Source organism: Canis aureus, chromosome 30 (assembly GCF_053574225.1).
Source record: "Canis aureus isolate CA01 chromosome 30, VMU_Caureus_v.1.0, whole genome shotgun sequence".
NCBI classification, from domain to species: domain Eukaryota; kingdom Metazoa; phylum Chordata; class Mammalia; order Carnivora; family Canidae; genus Canis; species Canis aureus.
Window position 1 is genome coordinate 19106261 of NC_135640.1, and position 6000 is coordinate 19112260.

The window sequence follows — 6000 nt, forward strand, 5'->3', positions numbered from 1 at the left end:
TTAATTTAAAAATTTTTTTTGCTATTGAGTTGTAGGAGTTCCTTATATATTCTGGATATTAGTCCCTTTTTGGATATAGAGTTTGCAAATATATTTTCTCCCATTCCATAAGTTGTCTTGAATTTCATCGATGGTTTTCTTTGCTGTGCAGAAACTTTTTAATTTGTTGTGGTCTCACTTGCTTATTTTTGCTCTTGTCATATAAAGTTTTTTTAATTTAGAAAATTTAATTTTTATGTAGTTGTATCAGCCTTTTTCCTTAAGGGTTTTGCCTTTTTAACTATTAATAGAAAGGCTTTCTCTTTTTGTTTTGTTTTTTTTTTTTTTTTTAAGATTTTATTTATTTATTCATGAGAGACACAGAGAAAAGGCAGGGAGAAGCCACTTCCTGCAGAGAGTTGGATGTGAAACTTGATCCTCAGAACTCTGGGATCACATCCTGGGCCCAAGGCAGATGCTCAACTGCTGAGCCACCCAGGCATCCCGACTTTCCCCATCTTAAATTTATATCAAAAGACCCTTAGATTTTCTTCTGGTTTATAGTTTTTTCCATTAATTTTAATTAATTTATAGTTTATTTTGATATAAATTTGGAAGTATGAATACAACTATCTCTTTTTAGGAAATCTAAGTTATTTAATTTCACATTAATTTTTTCCTGATTTGAAATAGTTTTGTTATCACTTACTAGATGCTTAGATTGTTATATACATGGCACCTATCCATTCTATTAATAAGTTATCTACTGTGGTAGCAATACTGTACTATTTATTAAAATTTTATAGTACATCTTTATATTTTATAGGAAAAGATCCTTCTTATTAGTTTTTGTTTTCACAAATTTTGAAATGAAACTGAGTTTTACAATTTAGTTCCAAAGCAGAACTTTCATTCAGATTTTGATTGGAATTTTATTGTTTATAGATTAATTTGGAGAAATCTGATATATTTATCATATAGACACTTCCTATCTGGAAACATAGCATTAGTGCATTTTTCAATTCATCTCTTATGTCCATTAATAAAATGTGTATTTTTATTCCCTTAAACCCAGCATTTTACTTTCTTAGCCCTTTAGCAGTGTTCCTTCATTATATCAAGAGTAGAACTTTATGGACCATTGCTATTAGGTTACCAGCTTCTCAGCTCCACCACTTACATCACTCTGGGATTTTCTATGTACCTGTTCAGTTTCAACAGTTGGTAGCAAATCTGGCAACGTTTGCATTAACTGGAAGTTTGCCTAGAGTCACACGGTCATGGGAGAATGGCGTTTCTACAGTGAAAGAGAGAAAATTCAGTTGTTTTTCCTTCTTCTTTTCTTCGTCTAGTTTTCAATTAGTTCCTGAGATAAATTGTTCTGGCTCACATGTTGCAATTTTATGGTGATTACAGGGTGTGAATTGAACAAAGAGGAAGGTTCCTACGACCACTTGTTTTCCAGGGGAGGCTGCATTCTACCATTATAGGTCTATTCTTTTTTAAGGCTCTGTCTCCAACACAATGAAAATAATTCTTGGAGTTATAATTCCTTATACTATTATAACCTAGTCACACTTTAGTTAGCAGATTATTTCCATCTGGATTGCTAGATAAGAGAAAATCTTGGGCATGATGAGACACTGGATATGTAAGTTTTAATAGTGGGGTGGTGTTACGAGTAGGTGTCTGGAAGGGTGGACGATGGTAGAGGGCTGTGGGTAATAAGGGGACATCACAAAATTACAAAGTTGGCAGAAGAGGTATGGTCTTTTTGAAGGGAGAAAGAGGATATTAATGAGAAGTTAGGAGAGCTCAGAAAATGAAACTTCTTTTTATGTTTATAGCTTGTCCTGCTTAATTGTATAGAAAAATTGCATGAAGAATAGAGGAATAAAGGGGGTGGAGGTTATAGCTGCTTTTACAGTAAGATCCATTAAGTTTCCTTCCCACTAGTGCAATCTAGCCAACAGAAGGCAGGGTTATTATTGCTAAAAAGTGAACCAGCAGCAGGGCTCCTACCACGGATAGAATTCTACTGTCATCGATGCCATCATTTTTAGTGACACATTAAAATAAACATCCAGGCCAGAGTACCTTCTTTAAAATATCTATTTCCCTCAGCTAATCATTAGGATGATCATTCAATACTGCATTTTCTAATAAAATATTGCTACTTTATTTTACCTAGTCATCTATGTGGCGTCATTACTGATGAGACCAAAAGAAAAAAAAAGTCACTTCCAAGCAGCTACATTTCATGTGCGGCACACACAGCTGCCACTTGAAGCTCAACTCACAATCAATTTGATAAGTCAATCAATTTTCATTTTGTCTTCATCTCCTAGGTAACCAGAGCATCCATCCAGACCCTTGCCAAGGGAGAACATTTAAAAAGTAATATGTATTCATAATCGGTTTTCTTCTAACACTGACTTAATAGAAAAGCAGGGAGCTACCCATGCAGTATTTTAAATCACAGTAACACAAATTTTCTTTGATTCTGGAGAGAGCTTGAGGAGAAACATACTATAGGATATAATATCGTTATATTTCAGCCTCTTACGAGATATCAGGAACAAAAACTGCACCACCTGCTATGTCTATTATGTATTTAATGTGAATAACAAGCATCGCACTGCCGGTTATTAAAACAAATTGTAAGTCATCTGACATTATACTTATAACCCGTCCCATGCTTCATGATTCTGAGAAAGACACAACTTGGAGCAGGGGGAGTTGCTTTGGGACAAACCTTTTGATGTGAGTACAAAGCATCTGGGCCCAAAGGAAGTCATTCATCTCCCTCCAAATCCCTGAAAAAAAAAAAAGCATTATGTAAAATATAATTATAAAACAGTATTATTGGCACAATGTGGTGGATGAAAATTTTTGCAGTTGCAAAAAGCATTAAATTTTGCCTTATTTGAAACCTTGTGCTGTGTGAAGTCATGAGAAAAATGGAATATTTGGTGTTTTTAGGAATAGCTCACATCTAGAAAGTCATGGATCTTTCTAACTTTGTTGATACATGCGACATTCAAATTCCACTGACTGCACAGGCTTCAAGTTCAGCTGAGCCTACCCCACTTATGTGGACACAGCAAGTTTTCTTATTAACAAGTTTTTCTTTTTTTTTTTTTATGATGTTATTTATTTATTAATGAGAGACACAGAGAGAGGCAGGGACACAAGCAGAGGGAGAAGCAGGCTCCATGCAGGGAGCCTGATGCAGGACTCGATCCCTGGACCCCAGGATCACGCCCTGGACCGAAGGCAGGTGGTCAAGCGCTGAGCCACCCAGGCGTCCCAAGCTATTGTTTCCTATAGGAAGTTTTAACTCATGTCATGCAATGGTTCAACACTAAATATACAGTGAAGAATGTACATGTAAATATACATCAGAGAGGGATAATGTTTGCTACAATCGAGAAAAGGAAGAATATGAACATAAAATAGTATGAATAAGATTATTAGTCCATGATTTTTTATGTTAAATATCATTTTTGCTTGAATATTTTGAGGGGTTTGGAAAGTATTTAAGGTCCTGGTTTTACATCCAAAACCAAGACGGAGGCAAAAATAGGACAATGCATGCTCTTACGGGGAGACCACACACCTAAAAATCTGTCTTGACTCTTTTAAGGTCCTTCAGTGAGAACTTGAAAAAAGTCACTAATTTCTCTTTGGGCCTCATCTGTAAAATGAAGAATATTGATGAAGAGAATATTAAGTTTTCTCCAAGTCTAAAATCCATGTTTTTATCTAATAGATTATGAGCATTTAGGAGTTCTTTCTACATATACATATACGTACACACACAGAGACTATATTTATTCATTTGCTTTAATTTTTTATTTATTAATTTTTTTTTAAAGAGAGAAAGATGTACACATGAGCAGAGGAGGGGCAGAGGGAGAGAATCTTAAGCAGACTTAATGCCCAGCATGGAGCCCATTGTGGGTTTTCACCTGGTGCTTGATCTCACAATGCAGATCTCACATGACTGGAGCCAAAATCAAGAGTCAGATACCTAAAGTGACTGAGCCACTCAGGCACCCCTAGACTATGTTTATTTAAAATGCTCTCAGAGTCTGAGCAATGTATAACTAGATATTTAATCATATGTTCAAATAATTTAATCATATTAATTTATTTAATAAATTTATTCGATAAATAATATAAATACATAAAATTTAATTAAATAAATAAATACTTATTTGGTAATAGAAGTTTAACAAGATTTATATTAGAGGTTCAAAATGGTATTTGGGTGTATAGATAGTCTTTTTTATTTCAAAAAACCAGGATATAGTATCAAAACAATGGTATGTATTTGGATTTGAATCTGCTTGAGTTCATTTTATTTCATATCAACCTGAGATGAAAGAGCCAAATGTCACAGGTCTGGGACCTTTTCACCTAACAGATGAGCTCCAGTGTGTCAATTAATGCAAGGCTCATGAGGTTATTGAAACCTAAATAAATGCATTTAATTTTTCCAAAGTGAATAGGTACTGTGGACTGAACAGAGTATTTTATAAACTCATTACCTGAAGTTTCAATTCCTGAGGAATTAAACAAGAATGTAGTGGTAAACGGTTAAACATTTCTGGAAGCTTCTTTATTTTTCTTGGTAAGCATAACAAGAGAGCCTCTTTGCTAAGCATAACAAAAGACAATACAGGTTCAAATTTAATAAGACCTTTGTCTCCTACAGAGCTCTTTGAGGCTACCTTGTTGTCCTTGCTGAAAAGAATAACAATATACAGGACTTCGAGAAGTCTTATGTTATCAGGATTCAGACCTTCCAAATCTCACAAAAATGTCTTTGTTATAGATCACAGAAATATAAAATATGTTAATTAATATAAAAATATAAAATAAAAAATATTTTCCTTTCCTCTCTGGTATCAGTCTCTTTCTTTGTCTCTCTGTATTTCCACACTTGGCTGTAGTGGTTGGGAAGAGGCACAGTGAGAATCACTATACGTTGCAGGTCTTGGAAGCTGAAGAAAATTTCCTATCAACTGCTATATAGATCTTTTATATCTTTTTTTTTTTTTCTGCATGGAAAATGAGAGGGTTGTGTTCAGCTAACATACTGGTATATAAGAATATTTAGTTACATCTTTATACACTATACACTAACATTTCCATTACAGTTTCAAATAGTTTTGATGATTTTCAGTGCTTAATTTAAGCATGTTAGATTCTAGAAATATGGGTTGGATAAAAAGTTGATAATTAATCCAAAGAAATTTTTGTATTCTTGAAGGAATCATGTTCTTTAAAAAAAAAAATTTAAATTCAGTTTGCCAACATATAGTATAACATCCAGTGCTTATCCCAGGAATCATGTTCTTGAATGATATTAAATAACAGTCCCAACACTCATGCAGCTGGGTAAGTTCTCGGCTTGGCAGTTGCCGCCACGTTAATTACTTCTAACTCTTCCTATATCTTTGGGTCACTCCTTCAATGTTCTAGGTCTTGCTGGAGAACACTTGACCAGCCAAGCCTGGGTTTCATGCCTGTGGCCGAACTGCAGAAATGTTGGAAGAGTTCTGAAGTGAGATGTGGGGCCCTGGATTTCATTTACTTCTGTAGACCTCCAAGTGAGGTGAAGGTATCCCGTTGGTTTAATGTTCAAGATCTTTTGTACTCCACCTAAGCCTAACTCTTCAACATGATTACCTCACCCATGTCTCTAGGGCTTCTGCTGAACTGAATGACTTATTCCTTGTATATGTTTTATGGCATCTAATCTAGTTACTCATCCTCATTAAAATTTTATTTTCTCCGCAGAGGACTTTTTATTTTTACCTATGATCATGTGCTACTTGTCTTTGAATGTCTAATTTAAATGACATAAGCTGTATTAAGATTTTATTCTTCTCCAGGCCAGAAATAAAATCTTTTTGAAAAGAACAAACAACAATTGTTGGTAAATTGAAGTGTGAAATGTAAATATAGTCTGAAGGATAGGAAAAAAAATGGGAATATAGAAAGGATACTCTA

The 6000-nt window shown here is 34.4% G+C and overlaps 1 long non-coding RNA gene across 1 annotated transcript in view; it reads left to right on the top strand.

Moving 5' to 3' along the window:
• The window catches only part of LOC144301599 (uncharacterized), an 82662-nt gene extending 76879 nt beyond the window's left edge, over positions 1-5783 (top strand). The window contains exon 8 of the long non-coding RNA XR_013368362.1: positions 5470-5783. This is a non-coding gene — a long non-coding RNA (uncharacterized LOC144301599). The remainder of the gene's footprint in view (positions 1-5469) is intronic.
• Positions 5784-6000: the final 217 nt, after the last annotated feature.